At 39.9% G+C, this 15,786-nt stretch overlaps 1 long non-coding RNA gene across 4 annotated transcripts in view; it reads left to right on the top strand.

Moving 5' to 3' along the window:
• LOC123567477 (uncharacterized) overlaps window positions 1–15,786 on the top strand; it is a 90,919-nt gene that overhangs the window by 42,900 nt on the left and 32,233 nt on the right. For all 4 annotated transcript variants that reach the window (XR_012419726.1, XR_012419725.1, XR_010579330.1 and 1 more), the window contains 2 exons: window positions 3,203–3,324; window positions 7,259–7,411. This is a non-coding gene — a long non-coding RNA (uncharacterized lncRNA). The remainder of the gene's footprint in view (window positions 1–3,202; window positions 3,325–7,258; window positions 7,412–15,786) is intronic.

The raw sequence follows: 15,786 nt of genomic DNA, 5'->3' as shown, positions 1-15,786 counted from the left end.
ACTGGTTTCTTTAGTATTGCTAGTTTAACTGGTGTATTGTTTTGTAGAAACTCTTACTCGTGTACAGACTTAAATATAAAAATTCTTACTGCAAATAGAAATCCTTCTGCACACTTCACAACTTCTCAATCATTACAATGCACTGATAGTTCTCTTAGTTTTCATGTTATGTAGTCCATATTCCATTCAGTAGCTTAAAACATGAGTGAAAAAATGAGTGGTCAGAAGTACGTGGCCTGGAAAGATGTCTGGGTAATGAATTCTGGGAACCAATATGGCAGTCCAGCTTCACAGACTCTGAGGTCTCAATTGTTTAAAAAGAGAAAAGATAAAAATTGCCCAAATCTCAATTACCTATTACAACATGGAAAAACTCACACAGCATGCCACTGGCAAAACTCAGAAACAGCTTCCCAAGTGTGGAAACACATAAAGCAAAACATTCTTTCTTTATAGTAACTATTTATTCTCAGAGCCTTGCACATTTATTATGAAAACCAAATTCAGTTCCCCTAAGGGGCAAGAAAGAACTACTTCCTATTGCATAAATTTATAGAATTATAATAGCAAATATTTAAAGCCTTGCAATTTGTTCCTTGGGTAGCATTGTATCGTCCTCTTCTGGGTTACGCAATTCTGCCTTGGCCTTTCAAACACAGAAACATTTTACCCTTGACACAATTTGGAATTTGGAACTGCCTGTGAAAACATGAATAACTTCATTTTTCCATTTGAAAAGTCCCTAAGCACAAACTGATAAATTCTCAAAGAACTTCAGTGCAGAGTTTGCAGGCTAGCATTTCAAATGCCAAGACCTATATTCAAAGTGCTTGAATTGCCAGAAAAAACACAGCTGTTAGTCCCTATCTCAGGCAATCTGTACACCATCTTTTAGGCTGGGGAGATTGTAAATGAGCTGAAGGCTAGAGGCAAATCTTAGAAGAATCAAAATCAGCACTGAAGGGACACCTATCCAAGATAAAAATATATTACGTTCTAAATATTAGCACTAACTCAGAATATCAGAAGTTTTAAATTATTGTTTATTTTGAAAGTCTCCCTCTCCTTTACCACCAAAAAAAGGGTCACAGGATCCATTAGCCAGAAATTTCCTCCTGACCTTCAGTTCTACTTTTGATAAATGTTCTTGTGTCTTGTTTTAGCTATTATTTAAAGGATTATGGTGGCCTAGAAACTAGCCACTGCAGTGATTTTATGGAGTTGTCAATGGAGAAGATCTCATGAGGTCAGAGTAGCTGTGACAGAGACAGTCTCTGACATTTTCATAAACTAAATTGAATTCTTGGCATAATCGGAGCTTGGACAGCATGAGTGTCCAGCCTTGCTACCCCTTAGCTGTATACATTCTGCTTTAATTTCTACCCGAATAATGTGATAGAATAAAGTGGGCTTATTCAGCTGGGCTTTAGTTATGACTTGAGATACAACAAAGTGCACAAATAATAAAGGATTTTGTTTCTGGAGACGTGAAAAGCATCTTTGCATTTTCTCAGTATGTTCGACACCTCCATGGGTTTGTTCAGATTTTGACAGGCTGGCTGCTGCAAAGATAAGATAAGCTCTGGGTTATGTGTAATTTCCTATGCACAGACCCTAGCTACAGCCTTTTCCTACCCTTGGTCTGACCCTCTAGTGTGTTAGGATATTCTCACGAGAAACTCTGTCTTAGATTTGCTGGAATCTTTCTGGAATCAAAACCAATTGGTTACTTACATTCTTTCATTTTACCAACATTTGCAACATTTGCCGAATATACCTACCTTATGTCAGTCTTTTACATGTGTGTACATATATATGTGTGTGTGTGTGTGTGTGTGTGTGTGTGTGTGTGTGTGTGTGTATGGAGAGAGAGAGGGAGAGAGAGAGACGGGGTCTCGCTATGTTGCCCAGGCTGGTCTCCAACTCCCGGGCTCAAGCGATCCTCCTGCCTTGACTTCCCAAAGTGCTGGGACTACAGGGGTGAGTCACTGTGCCCGGATCTACATGCATGTATTAATTCATATTCACAATTTCTATCTGGCAGGTGAAAAAATGAATCCAGAGATTTAAGTAACTTGTCCAAGGTCACACGACTAATAAACGTTTTGCCAAGATATAAATTTATGTTCTCTGAAACTCTGAAACTAGGTGCCTGTCTTCAGTTTGAGATGCCTTAAGCTAACACAGTGGTGGATGCATATCACAATGGAAGCCATGTGTCTACTGAACCAATGGGATCAGTGATGTAATATGGTCCAGTGAGTGCTCTCAAGGACCTGTTCTGCACTTTCTCTGTGATGTGAGATTGTGTGAATGCTGATGATGTAAAAATTTGATCAATAATGTACCAAAGTGGTCTTTCCATTTCAGAAGATATATCAATTTCAATCCCTATTAATATCAAATATCAAAGATCTGGTGTTCCACAGTTCTCAGGAGAATTATAACCCACACCTAAAAATACACATCATCTAATTTAGATTTAATGATCTTCTTCCTAACTTCTTGTTACCAACCACTTTATTAAACATAATGAATGGCTTCTCTTAGGACGATCCTTTTTTCAGGATGCATATAACACTGAGACTGTCTCTTCTGGCAGTTGCAGCTGTGATTTTAATTGGCTTCATGCCACTCTGTTCCAAGCCTCAAGGCCTTCTCATGAAAGCCATAGAACTATTTAAGTACAAAAAGATCTCAGAGATCACCTAGTCCCAAAGTCTCAAACTGACAACTCCCAGGCCGAAGCTGCCTCAATTGTATGTTGTTTGTTCTCCACAGTAATGACCCAAATCAAGTTCTTACACCTTTTTGAATTGGTTGCCAAAGTTTCTAAGTGGGTATATTTCAAATGAAAAATCTATATGTTGGGCTTCTCTTGAAAATTTGGAATATGAGGCAGCACTGGGCCTGTCTTTCGGTGTGGGAGACACCAGCCATGGTAGCAGGTACTCCTGTAGGTGCGGCTGAGCTTGTAGTGTGAGGCCACCCTGGTACTCCCCTGTGGGCTGGCAATACTCTTGTCTGTTGGCGTTGGTCACTGTGTTTGTATTATTTTTTTCTTGTAGGATTAAGAAAGAAAAATATTTCTGACTCTGTCAGAAATAAGAAAAAAATATAATTCGAGAAGGTTTCATGTTAAAAAAAATGTTAAAAAACCCAGAAGAGAGTAAGTTTCTTTTTTTTTCTTTCTTTTTTCTAGACAGGTTCTTACTCTGTTGTCCAGCCTGGAGTACAGTGGTGCGATTTCAGCTCACTGCAACCTCCGACTCCCGGGTTCAAGAGATTCCCGTGCTTCAGCCTCTTGAGTAGCTGGGATTACAGGCAAGTGCTATGACACCCAGCTAATTTTTGTATTTTCTGGTAGAGATAGAGTTTCACTATATTGGCCAGGCTGGTCTCGAACTCCTGATCCACTCGCCTTGGCCTCTGAAAGTGCTGGGATTACAGGCATGAGCCACCATGCCAGGCCATTATTTTGAAGATATAAATACAGACATCCAAAGAGATTAAGTGGCTTTGGGTTTATAATTTTAGGCCATAATTGGTGTGAAGGTTTTTTCAACCATTTTGTATAGTGCTTGGCATGTAGGAGATAACAAACATTTGTTGAATTAGTTCGTGGGTTGAAATTAGGGAAAAAATGATCTTAATGTTGTGAAATGTTTTAAGGAAAGAAGATGAATTAAGGCATGGTATTAAAGAATTTATGTAAATTCAAAATGGGCACAAATATTGTAGGGTGCAAGCATTATTTTTTTAGGGCTTCAGAGTCAGCTGAATCTTTCCTCTTAGAAAGTACTTAACCAAGAAGGCCTTTTACCATCTCCCATGTCTGTCAGGCATGTATTTTATCCAAACTACTGTAGAATTGTGCTAGAATATATCTCAATTAAAATATTAAGTTAGGAAAAATGGTTATGAAAAAAGGCTCTCTCTCCTTTCCACCTATCTTTCTCTCTTTCTCTCTCTCTCTCTCTCTCTCTCTCTCTCTCTCTCACACACACACACACACACACACACACAGAAATATGCTCAGAAAAATAGTCGGCCCGCAAAATTTGATTTTAATTATTCATATTTTTCAAGGTCACATCTTTTTTGTGTTCTTCTATTACTAGATTATAACACATAAATATTTCTTAGATTAAAATAACTGTTTCCTTCCTACACATAAACACTAACAGAGCAGGATAAATTGAAAACATGAAGACATAGAAAAGAGAACCCTATTGTTGCACCTAACTTTTTTTCAATCCAAATGAAGTACAGAGGCTAGCTATTTAAGGTACCACTATCTTGAAAGGATATGGATCCATTCCTTACCTTGTGAAATCACGCAAATGTTCAACCCAAACTCCTTTCCAAGTTCTCCAGACACAGTTGTTCTACATCTATAAGGCAGTGAGGGGAACTTCTACACATGCAGAGTTTCTAGAACTTGGTGTGAGTTCTCAATATTTTTCATTATCCTCCAAATACTTTGTAGGCTTCTGTGATAATTATTATTATCATTTTAGAGACAGGGTATCCTTCTGTTACCCAGACTGGAGTGCAGTGGTACAATCACTACTCACTGCAGCCTCCAACTCCTGGGCTCAAGTGATCCTCCCGCCTCAGCTCCCTGAGTAGCTAGGGCTGTGGATACACATCATCATGCCTGGCGGGTTTGCATATTTTTTGGTAGAGATGGGGTCTTGTTATGTGGCTCAGACTGGTCTCACACTCCTGACCTGAAGCTGTCTTTTTGCCTTGGCCTCCAAAAGTACTGGGATTACAAGCATGAGCCACCACACCCAGCCCTGACTTCCGTGATTATTGTTTCGTTCAAAGGAAAAGATTCCACAATAACAGTTGTGCTTAAAAATCATTCACAATAGGGCCAGGTGCAGTGGCTCATGCCTGTAATCTCAGCACTTTGGGAGGCCAAGAGAGGAGGATTGCTTGAGCCCAGGAGTTCAAGACCAGCCTGGGTAACCTAATGAGACCCTGTCTCTATAAAAAGAAAAATGACTCACAATCTTTCTTCATCATCAGGAAGTTGTTTTTCCTGTTCATCCTAGATATTGCATGGGTACATTTACAACCATTTCCTCTGTCTAGTTAGGTTAAATAGAAAACTACTGAGTTTGTGCATGCACGGGCTCTTGAGGCAGCACATCTTGGTAAGAGCTCAGGGCTGGCTCATCCGCTCTGCCCTGCACCCCCTTGCACTATGTGCTTACATTTGATCAAATTACTTAACTTCTCTAAGCCTCTCTTTCCTCATCTGTATCATGAGAATAATGATACTAGTAACACCTACTGTTTTAGGCGGGTTCCCTGGGAAATAGATTCTGAGGTAGAGATTTGCATGCAGGGGGTTCGGTGTGGATGCCTTGGAATCCACATCTGTGGGAATAAAGGAAGCAGGATTCGGTAGAGCTGGGAATTGAACTACAATGCAGTGCCCACGAAAGCCCCAGCTGATCCCATATGGCATCGAGGAGCTAAGAGGGCCCTTTAGAGTCGCCCACCTGAGGCAAGTGGGCTGGACCTTTAAACCCTGGGATCAGTCAATGAGGGAAGAAAACCAACGCTGAGTGACAGCTGAGTGCAATTCCTGGAGAGTAACGCAGCCAGCAACATTGCTGGGAGCCGGGGAATGAGAGGCTCAGTTTTTCAGAGGCGATCTGGACAGCGCACCGTGTACCTGTTACTCCTGCCTGGGAGGATTGAGTGAGACGATTCATAAACATCATTTTTCTACAGGGACTGGCACACAATTTGTTATAAATATTACTGATAGATACTTACTGAGCATTCACTATTTGAAAATGCTAGAAAGACACTGGAGACACTTAGGAAAGTACAAAAATCAATCAGGAATGCACTCTTCCTGAAAAGATCACAGTTGAATGGGAAGACACAAACTAGAGGCTGTGGTCAGTCCTACCCTCCTGGTCATCGCATATGCTCTTTGTAATATTCCCTAATTTCCAAATGGATACCAGATATGTTTTGTAGCTTTCAAAGTGATTTTTAAAAGTGTATTCCTGCTCTTCAGCATCTTGTGGTTTTTCATTGGAGAGTCAAGAAATATGTGCATGAGAGAACTTGATAACAGTACAACATAGGGTTAAGTATAAAAGTGTGTGACGATGACCCTAACTAGTGACAGGGGCCTAGCCTGAGAAAGAGTGTGGGTGCTGGAGTAGTCAGGAGGGCTTCGTGGAGGAAGGGATTTGACCTGGATTTTGTCAGACAAATGGACTTTGGATAGGTGGAGAGAAATGAGGGAACTCCAGACCCAAGAAGGGCATAAGGCAGGGGTCTGCCCATGCCTGCGGGTGGTGAGGGAGGCAGCAGGATGGCAGTGGAGGTTTTACATTGACACTGACCATTCAATGCACCTCTGCAAACTGGTGGAATCAGATTACTTCTGTGACAGATTGGGGCATTTATGTCTGATCCTACCAGCACTCTTTAGAATTTTTCAGTGACAAGGATGAAACCTTGTAACAAGGAGGTCGATCTGGGGTATCGAAAATGAGCTATAAAGGAAAATTAGCATTTATAGAGCACCTCCTGGGTAACCTTTTCAATGTCTTCTATTAGTATTACCATGTAAGCCAGGCGACAGATACTGAAGCTGAGACTAGAGACTGAGATTGGACACCCAGATATCAATGCTTTGTGAGGCAATTTTAGCAAAAAGATGATTTACACAGAGGAGAAAGCATAGACTTTGGACCCAGACTGATAAGGCTCAAATCATGGTTCCACTACTTACAGGACATGTGACCTTGCATAAATGCCATAACCTCCCTGTGCCTTTATGTTTCTATCTGCAAAATGAAAACAGTAATTCCCATCTTACAGACTTGTAGGGACAAAATGATAATTTAATACAATATGTATTGAAGTTGCTTACTAGACTTATAGATGTTTGATAAATGATATTATCAGGATCAATCTTATTATTATGCCCATGTCAAGAGCTTCATCTATCTTCTTTTTAAACTTGTATTTTGGATTTGTCTCTGTTTGCCTGGGAATTCACAGTGCTTAAAATAAAATATAGTATTTAAATTCCACTCTTAAGGTCTAATTGTAGAGCTTTACCATGATTTCTCTTAAGTGTCAGAAGGAACAAGGCTGATGTTAACTTGTATCTTTTGTTGGTAGATGAAAGTGCCTTGATGAAAGGTCACTGATATGAGGTGTCATCCTTTAAATTTCAAGTCCATACTCATTATGCCACCTTTTATTTTTTCAGGTCTCAAAGTATTTTCTAGACCAGACCATTCTGCTGTTGACATCTCTGATGGAAAGCCCCACTAGATGTCTTTGCCCGGACTTTTCCTTCTTTTTCACCTCATCTTATGCCCTGCAGAGGAGTAGAGCCTAGTGACCAGGAGGAGACCTGCAGGTTAGGAGCTATGTCCATTAAAATTAGCAAAGATTAGGCCGGGCGCGGTGGCTCACGCCTGTAATCCCAGCACTTTGGGAGGCCGAGGTGGGCGGATCACAAGGTCAGGAGATCGAGACCATCCTGGCTAACAGGGTGAAACCCCGTCTCTGCTAAAAATACAAAAAATTAGCCGGGCGCAGTGGCGGGCGCCTGTAGTCCCAGCTACTCGGGAGGCTGAGGCAGGAGAATGGCGTGAACCCAGGAGGTGGAGCTTGCAGTGAGCTGAGATCGCGCCACCGCACTCCACCCTGGGCAACAGAGCGAGACTCCGTCTCAAAAAAAAAAAAATCAGCAAAGATTACATAAAATTAAACATTCTGGTCCTCAGTTGCCAATAACCACATTTCAGATGTTCACACTAGTGGCCCCTGTATTAGGCAAAACAGATTTGGAAAATTTTGACCATCACTCAAAAGTTTTTTTGGACAGCACTGTTCTAGAGTCAAATGGAATGAGTGATCGCTGTATTGCCCAAGCTGGAGTGCAGTGGTGCCATCTCAGCTCACTGCAATCTCCACCTCCCGGGTTCACGCAGTTATCCTGCTTCAGCCTCCCAAGTAGCTGGTATTACAGTCACGCGCCACTGTGCCCGGCTAATTTTTGTATTTTTAGTAGAGACGGGGTTTCACCATGTTGGCCAGGCTGGTCTAGAACTCCTGACCTCAAATGATCTGCTCACCTTGGCCACCCAAAGTACTGGGATTACAGGCGTGAGCCACTGCACCTGGCCTGAAGTTGAGTTATATCTTTAACACTCACTGTCTAACTTTGAGAAAGCAATTTACGCTTTCTGTGCCTTGGTTTTATTATCTACAAAATGAGGGTATAAGCATCAACTTACTGGGCTAATTTATGAGAATTAGATGAGTTAATATATGAAGTATATTTAGATTAATCCCTGGTACATAATATTTTCTCAGTAACTGTTAGCAATTGCTATTCATTGAAGTCTTAATTAAAAAAATACCCACTTCAAAAAGAAAACAGACTAGATAGATGAATGGAGGGTGGCTGAGAGCAGTTGGCCATTGTCTATGCATCCAAAGTTGGTGTATGTGTTGTCATGGAACTCATCATGCAATATTGTAATATTCGTTGTCTGTATCTGTTTTCTCTTCTTTTTCTTTTTTTTTTTTTTTTTAGTCAGAGTCTTGCTCTGTTGCCCAGGCTGGTGTGCAGTGGCACGATCTTAGCTCACTGCAACCTCGGCTTCACAGGTTTAAGCAATCCTCCCACCTCAACCTCCCCAGTGGCTAGGAATACAGGCACGCGCCACCACACCCAGCTATTTTTTGTATTTTTTGGTGACGACGAGGTTTCACCGTGTTGGCCAGGCTGGTCTCAGATGCTTGACCTCAGGTGATCTGCCCACCTCGGCCTCCCAAACTGCTGGGATTACAGGTGTGAGCCACTGTGCCTGGCCTGTGTCTGTTTTCTCTAGGAGACTCCACACTTTGGGAGTTCAGGGACTGGCGCCTTATCCCTTGCCACACTCCTAGCACCTACCGTGGTGCCTTGAATATAGTTAGGACTTGGTAAGTACTTTTTTCCCTCAACATGGTCGAACTAGCTCAAATGCTTAAGAACCAACAGTTTTCTTATTTACTGATATTTTAGTGGGAATCAGAGGATTGGAGTTTTGCTAATTTTCCTGTATTTTTAAGCTGGATAGAGACATAGACTTACAATTAGATTTAAAGATAATGGGGAAAAGGATTTAAAATCAGGAATGGATAGGAAGAGCCAAAATGGATAATCACTTCACATGCTGGGAAGGAGGGAGGAGGGAACGTGAGGAGAGAAGAGAAGATACCAAGTTGGTAAATCCTGTGGGAGACAGCTAAAGACAAATGTTCCCTACTTCAACATTTTACCGTAGGGAGGTCCTGAAGCCCTGGATGTAATTATCTTGGCTGGAACTCTCAGACTAGGGTAAATAGAAATCTGAGTGTGTCAACAAATTATTTAATTAAACAGAGTACATGGCAGTGTGAAAGCAAAATTATAATGTGCAATAGGATAATGTGATTGAAAGCTTCAGCTGCAGTGGAATGGAGAGAGTAAGACATGAAAGAAAAAATGATATAGTCCTGAGGACCATGGACTATATCATGGACTTGGGTAGCCAATGTGAAAAATAAAACAAGAAGTCAGATAAAGAAAATGGAATTGTGTTATTCAAGAACACCTGTTTATTTAGATCAACCCCTTGGGTTTAAAATAAATTTAAAAGCAATTGAGATTAAGCCATCATTTTAGATGAGCCAAGGAGGCCTGAAAGTGGCATTAAAAGGGTCTCAGGATTTGTGCCATCAGCATAAAAGTGGCAGTTACAATTAGAAGCAGAAGTGAAATGGCTAAGATGTACAAAAGCAAGAAATGAACAGATGGCCAAGGCATTCAGCTTGCTAGGGTGCTAAAACTGGATATATTTTATGTTTCATTCCAAGTTAACAAATATTAGGACATTAAAATGCATGAATGTAGTGTGTTTTCCATCTTGCCATGTTTTTATTACCAAGTTAGGGGGAAAAAAGTAAGCTGCACGGAATGTATGCAAATGCATCAGTCTAAACAAACTCAGAGTCAACGGAGATGAGGAAGGTCAGCCAGATTTCTATTTTCTAAAGAGCTGCCTGGTCAATTGTATCCTAAGCTTCCTGTGTCCAGATAGTCCTAAGTGGCCACCCACTTCCAGAAGGACTACAAAGAAGGTTAGATTGCTGAATGACACTTTCTTTAAAGGTGATAGTAGCTCCCAATGAAGTTTATACGTGGAAGATGTTTTCATTGACCTTTAGTATGTCATTCATCATAAGCAATCATTAATACAAGGTAAGGTCACTGTGATCAGTGGAATATTGATAATACCATTACAAGACCCATTTCTTACACATTTTCTGTGGAGCCTGGAGCTTTCTCTGTCGACTGAGGTCACAGTTAAGCACAAAATTTTCATTGGTTTGCAAGCTTACTGATTAAGGAGTAGGAGTATGTTTAGAGTCACTGATCTCTCCTGAACTTATTTATTTGATCTCAGCCCATGTCTAGGGTTCTGAAACCAGATCGCGATGCTGAGTCCCTAATGGAAAAGTTGTCAAGTTCCCTTTTTTCATGATTGTCAATTTCTAGGCTACCAGATTGTCTTCTCGGTCTTCAGAATACATAGCCATGCATCTCTGAAAATGAAGAACAATTTCTCCCTCTCCACTTTTCAGTTTTACCTGGACCAAAATTGCACTGTATTCATTCATCCAGTCAGTCACCTAATCTGTCTTTATTGAGTGCTGATTATCTGGTAGATACTGAGCCGGGAACCAGGGATAAAATGGTTTCTGCACTTATGTTTAAAAGAGATTGACTTTCTCACAGTCTGTGTTTACTAACTTTGACTCCCTTTGACATAATCTAAATGCAGTGGAGAAGAACATTCAAACCTAACACCTATGGAGGCTGAAGCTGTACATATAAAGAAATACCCAAGAGAGTGTGTGCCCTTCCTCTATTTCCATCTCCTGCCCTGCTCCAAGTTATGTTCTGGAAAATACTACTAGGTTGGTGCAAATACTTAAATATGTATACAAAAAAGTGTCTGTGAACATCAATTTTCTCTCAGGCTGCAGTGGTCATTGAGAAAAGGGCATTTAGCTTCCTCTAGTACCATATTAATATCTGGAAGGAATACAATTTTTGACCAAAGAGAAGGAAACAAAATTGTGTGTATATCGTATGATTACATTATTTCACATGAACTTATGGAAAGATGTATGTGGATGTGAGAGTCATCTGGCTGAGACATCCGTCACCCGATTGATGGACAGGGTTGATTCAGCTGAATCTGGCCGGGTAGGCGGGTGTCCCCTTTCTCACAGCTCCATGCGTATCTCTCCTGAGGCTTCTTGGTCAAAGAGGATGGCCTTTCCTGATAGAGAAGGATCATTCTTCAGTCAAGGGTATGTAAGCCTTTCTGCTGTCTGGCTAGGACCTCCCAACAAGATCTATGTGTGTGTAAACTAATATGTATATATTTTATTATATATGTATAATTTACCTATGTGTAAACACAACACCAAATAACATATACTTTTTTTGAGACAAGGGTCTCACTCTGTTGCCCCGGCTGGAGTGCAATGGTGCAGTAACAGCACACTGCAGCCTCTATCTCCCAGACTTACGCAATCCTCCTGCCTCAGCCTCCCAAGTAGCTGGGACCATGGATAGGCACCACCACACCTGGCAAATTTTTAAAGTGTTTGGAAAGATGGGGTCTCACTATGTTGCTCAAGCTAGTTTCAAACTCCTGGGCTCAAGCGATCCTCCCACCTCAGCCTCCCAAAGTGCTGGGATCAGAGGTGTGAGCCACCACACCTGGCCAACACATACATTTTTAAATATGGTTAAGGCAACCCTCACAGTAGCCATGGACTTGAGGAAATGCTGTGTATGTGTGTGTGTTGGGATAAGGATGGAGGCTAGGGCAGGGTAGAGAGACTTCGAGAAGGGATGCAGAGCACAGAAGCACAGAATGCCTTAGTGTCTTCTATAATAACTATTGAAGGGTTATGAATGGTACAAGAACCATGGCCAGTAGTGATGATGGCAGAAGGGAGAGGATGGAAAGAGATGATGATTTGAACATGGATCAAAGAAAGATGGTACCTTGAAGACATTAATAACATATCCTGATGCTAATTTAATATATAATATATATATAATATGCACAAGTAATATATATAATACATAAATCATGTACCATAGTAAATAGAAATGTCCTCCATATTTCTGAAGTTTAGAAAATGGTGATAAGTTTTCTTTATATGGTAGCAGAGTTAAGCCACCTTTATTTATAAACTTAAACTATGTGTCATTTATAAACTTAAATTACGTGTCAAAGGTAATTTAAAAAGCTATCTGTATGAAATTTGCTATAAAGAATGAGTATATTTTAAAACTGATGAAATATGGATATAATTTGCAGCCATACCCTGCTGTTGATTACATGATTTTTTAAAAGCCAATAATTATTTCAATATTCATCTAAAATATTCTGATTGAATGAAGAGATAAACAAATCTGCTATTAGAAGATGAAAGGAATATGTACATGTAAAATCATCAAAGAATGTGCTTTAGAGAATTACACAAATACTTGAGGAAAAATTATGTAAATAGCATATTTTAGAAACATAAATGTAAAAAAGTTCCAAAAGTGGCATACTATTATATCATAAATATGTATTATTCTAAAAGTAATGCTGAAGGCATTAAGCATTTCTCTTTAGGATAAACACTATTTAATGAAAATAGAAAACATTTTCAAAGTAGCTTGATTGCTAAGTGTTTATACCAGCTACAACTCTTTCAGTAAAAAATAAACATAGATATTTAGGTAGAGAAAATAACTTAAGTACACTTTTTTCAGAATACATGACCTAAGGATTTAATATTTCAAATATAGAAATAATTTTAAAGGCTTAAAAATAAGACCTATGTAGTTGAACAATAAAATGTATTTCTAAAACATTTTATAAATATAAATCCCTTTCATCAGCTCTGCAATTATTCTTATCTTTGTAATTATGTCTTCCTGGTCTTAGAAAACAGATAGAGAACTGAGACACCGTAGGGTCATGAAAGAGACACTGGACGCCAGGGTATTGCATAGCTACTAACACTAGACACTTAAGATAAATGTTTGTAAAAGATAAATAGCCAATGGTGAGTGTTTACTATGTGCCATGTGAAACATGGTTTTCCTTCATTTAAAAAATTTTATCTTTCTAAAACACTATGAGAAGTAACATTTATTATCCCCATGTTGCAGATGAAGAAACCAAGACTGAGAGTGATTTATGTTAATTTGCCCAAGGTGAAGCAACTAGAAAATGGGAAAGCAGGACTGGAACTTAGGAAGCGAGGTCTTTCACCACTGCCCTGTACAGCCACCCATATTAAATCCAACTATAACTCTTTATGATTAATTTTATCTCAGGAAGTCAGAGAACTGTAAAATAACCTGCCCAAGGTTCTTTTGCAGATTGTGTCAGAGCAGGATTTAAACCTGAGTCTGACTTCAAAGTCATCTTCCACTGTGCTTTGCTGCCTTCATCTGAGATGTTGCCAAATACCTGTGTCACATACTGGCACCTGCAGTTTATTAGGCTGTTGGCATCTAGTCAAGGATCCTCACAGGATGCTAAAGCAGTGGTAGGGACCAGAGAAGGACTTCTGCCTAAAAGTACCTGCAGACCGGTCCAGCTGTAAATCTGAATCTGTTAACTTTGTGCCACGGTGACCCCTCATGGGGTCCACATCCTATACAATACAGAGCTGACCGCCATATTTCAAAATGAGTTAAAATGTGCGAATAACCATAAATATGAGTGATGGAGTAAAAAGATAAAGTCAAACTAGATATATTTAGAATAATAAGATGACAGACATAATAGAAATATTGAAGGTCTTAGGAATTAAATGAACATTAAGAAATGCATCTGAATACATACGATCTATTCTGCAACTAAAACTTTGACTATTGTTTAGAATCAGATTTTAAAATCAATGTAGCTTTATATGGATAGTAATCATAATACTATCCATAATCATGTGTAGTTATCAAAATAAACATTATTCCTCAGGAAAAAAATATACGATTGTATGTACTGTATTATTGAAAAGGTATTCTTCTGCTTCAATGGAAATTATGCAGTTCTGCTGAAAAATTTCTTCAAAGTGACCCTTGGAGATCTGGACTCTTAAAATGTATATGCATGTTTCACAATTGCTTAAATTGAGTATGCTGACAATGGAAATAACAACTTTGTAATTACCAGAAATGAACCCCTCCAAATGAATCACTTTTTAGTGAGGACAGAGGCCTTTTGAACTTTGCCAAAACAGGTGCTTCATGCAGAGACCAAATGCTAGGATTATTAAGCAATAATTAGAGAAATTCTAGGTAGAGGGAATGTATGAAAGAACAGACTTTGATGAGACAGATAACCTTTCAGTGTTGCTACTGTGTTCTCATGGTGGATTTTCCCATTCAATTCAACAGCCAGCAAATAAAGAATAAATTAGAACATGCCCAACCGCTAGGAAGTCATTTCTCCTGTTAAAAGGAGTCCTAATAGGAAGCAGAAAATCAGAGGGTGGAGTTGATAGTGTTCTGTTCCCTCAGGGCCCATTCCTCAATGGTGAGAGCTCCCAAGAGCCTCATGGCTGATAAACTGCTGGCTCTGGAGTCCTGCCCCAGCTGGCAGACATTAAGTGACCGGACGAAGAACTGACCCGTCCCGCTGCATCAGCCAAGCCCATCCTTCTTTCCCAGATAGGAAGGGACGCCAGGGCTCCGAATGCAGGTCTGGTGTGACTTGGGGACTCCTGGCACACACTTCTCTTTTCCCTCCATCTGTTGATTCCTTTAAACCTGAAGAGGTGGAAAATATCTCTGAAGCAGTAGATCCCTGGTATTAACTTATTTTGTGCCAGGAAATACTATAATTCAAGAAAAATTCTTTTTTCCTCACTAAGGATGTTACTTAGATTATTTTAGGGCTGTCTTTATTCTGGCAAAAACAATTCTGATAAAATACCACAGTATGTGGCAAAAATAAACCAAATAAATATGTTAATAAAATAAATAAAGCTTGTAATGGGTACATTAAACCCAAGATTCTCATCATGCACCACCTTACGATTCTCTGTAAGTTACTGTACTATTAAAGTCACCACCAAGTGAACTGTTATTAAGAATACAGCTGGCCAGGCGTGGTGACGCACGCCTGTAATCACAGCACTTTTGGAGGCCAAGGCGGGTGGATCACCTGAGGTTGGGAGTTCGAGATCAGCCTGACCCACGTGGAGAAACCCCGTCTCTACTAAAAATACAAAATTAGCTGGGCGTGGTGGCACATGCCTGTAATCCCAGCTACTCAGGAGGCTGAGGCAGGAGAATCACTTGAACCCAGGAGGCAGAGGTTGTGGTGAGCCGATACTGCACCATTGCACTCCGTCTCAAAAAAAAAAAAAAAAAAAAAAATACAGCTATAGTTGGAGTCTGGGTCCTGGATGAAGCATTTTGTTTTCTTCCTTATTCCCATAACTTCGTTACTCTGCCTTTTAAGACCATCTAATTTGATTAGCTCTGTTGAGTTGCCTGTTTAAGATATTTTATCATGCTAAAACATAATGGGAAATGTTCTATAAATGATTTAGTTAAACCTTTAAAAGTTCTTTAAATAATAGAAGAAAAGCCTGGTGTGCTTCTAGTGAGATTCTTGAAGGATTAATTCACTATTAAAGCTACTACTCTATTCATTATCCACATGTGGT

This window comes from Macaca fascicularis, chromosome 11 (genome assembly GCF_037993035.2).
Source record: "Macaca fascicularis isolate 582-1 chromosome 11, T2T-MFA8v1.1".
Taxonomy (NCBI): domain Eukaryota; kingdom Metazoa; phylum Chordata; class Mammalia; order Primates; family Cercopithecidae; genus Macaca; species Macaca fascicularis.
The sequence above is the reverse complement of the archived record's forward strand: the minus strand, read 5'-3'. Positions and strand labels throughout refer to the sequence as shown.